Consider the following 2,177-nt stretch of genomic DNA (forward strand, 5'->3'; position numbering starts at 1 on the left):
TCCAGAGGTTGTTAAAGAATTTGAAGTGGCTGCTGGTGGTGGTACGCTCCTTTAATCCCAGCACTTGGGAGGCAGAGGCAGGTGGATTTCTGAGTTCGAGGCCAGCCTGGTCTACAGAGTGAGTTCCAGGACAGCCAGGGCTACACAGAGAAACACTATCTCAGAAAAACAAAAAAAGAAGAAGAATTTGAAGTGTGGGAAATCATTTTGTGTTAGGGAAAGCAGGTCTAGTAGTCGCTGGCCAGTGGGGACTAGAGAGATACTTGATTTAGTATTATGGCATTTGCAACATTTGTGGTTTTTAATTTCTGAAGGTTGGGTTTCTGCTATAAGAAATGTTTCCCCACATAAGCATTCAGAGCTCCCCAGAGGTCCTCTCTCTGGGGCAGTTTCTGTGATGCACTGAATTATCTAGGGACCGTCAACTTCTAGATGTTTGCTGCAGGTAGCTGGCGAGGGAAGCCTTCGGAAAGCACTTAGGAGACCTGGTGCATTTTTGGTACCCTCTGCATGCTATGGGGAGCTTAGGATGTTTGAGATTGAGGTCTTTAAAGAGCTCTTGATCTATCAATTTAAAAAAGTTATGTGGCAAGTACAGAATTCAAGAGTAGCAAAAGAAACCATATTTTTATCAATATCTCCAGATACTGATACATAGGAACTGAAAAGCACAGAACATTCTCAGTGTGCCTGGCATTTCATCCTACTATCATTGCCTTGACACTCATGCCTTTGACACTTATCACTCTTTGCTCATACATTACAACAGATACCCAGGAGAGCCAGGATCTTGGACCAGCTTGCCTAGTTTTCCATTATGCACTCATATCATGTACTTGAAACTAAGATTGAATAAAAGTTTTACTGGTCTACAGTCCAGTGTTAGTGGGTGATCCCCTAGAGACTCTGATTCCCTTGTCATTTTTCAACATCTTATCACCACTTGGCTGAAGTTGCCACCTGGCTGATGGCCCCTTCCTTCATTCTCAAAGCGCATCATGCCAGTCTCTGATCCAGTCATCACATTGCTTTCTCATTCTGACTTCCTGGTTTCCTCCTGAAAGTACCCACATAGCCCACAATAACCTTTTGCCTCCAAACTCTTTTTTTTTTTTTTTTTTTTTTTTTTGAGGCAGGGTTTCTCTGTGTAGCCCCGGCTGTCCTGGAACTCACTCTGTAGACCAGGCTGGCCTCGAACTCAGAAATCCACCTGCCTCTGCCTCCCAAGTGCTGGGATTACAGGCGTGCGCCACCACCGCCCGGCCGCCTCCAAACTCTTAATCATAACTACAGGCTTCTAGTATATAAGGTAATGTTCAGTAGGTTCTGGGAGTGAGGATGTGGACCTGCTCTGATGGTGGCCATTATTTAGCCTACCACAGGAGTACTGGGGATTAAAAAGGAATGTGAGATGGGAGTGGTCAGAACAGATGCTGCACACCAGGAGCCCTCTGAGAGGGTGCTCTCCACCTGCCCCCTCCACCTCATCCTCACCAGCATCCTTCTTCCCTGGGGCATCAAGTTTCCACAGGATTAAGCACATCCTATCCTCTCCTACTGAGGCCATATGAAAGTTAAATACAGTTCGCTGGAATTTTGTCACAGTATATTTCTGGTTTTAATGGTTTAATGATTGACTTTCAGTCTTAGTATGTAAAGCATTGACAGACTTCCAAAAGTCAAATTGATATAAAATTTTAGCTGACCTCTTTTGCAACCCCACCGGCAGCCTGTTGTGAGTCACTTTTAACTGATTTCTGGGAGTCACAACAACTCCCTGGCATACCTGTTGATTTGTAATGATGGGCTTTGTGACTTTGCAGCGTGGACCCTACTTCTTTTTCTAAACATCTCCCCACCCCTCACTCCTGAGAGGGCAGGTAATCTAATTGCTGTTAACTTCTCTCTTTGGGTACTTGTTATGAAAACACTGCATGAATGTTAGCCTAGGGCTGACTTAGCCCTCCTTCTGGACCACACCCTTCTGTGAGCCCTGTTGAATGTCCTTATGTGCAGTGGGACTTTCCTACTCTGGCCAAATGGAACCCAGCTGCAGCTTTGCAAGTTCTGAGGCTTGCTTACTCTGCAGTTCTTTGGTTTTTTCCCTGGCCTGTGGAGTCTTTCTCTACATGTGCCTTCCTTATTTCTCAGCCACAGAGTCACAGAGATTTCTGGTG

The sequence above is a fragment of the Mastomys coucha genome, unplaced genomic scaffold (genome assembly GCF_008632895.1).
Source record: "Mastomys coucha isolate ucsf_1 unplaced genomic scaffold, UCSF_Mcou_1 pScaffold21, whole genome shotgun sequence".
NCBI classification, from domain to species: domain Eukaryota; kingdom Metazoa; phylum Chordata; class Mammalia; order Rodentia; family Muridae; genus Mastomys; species Mastomys coucha.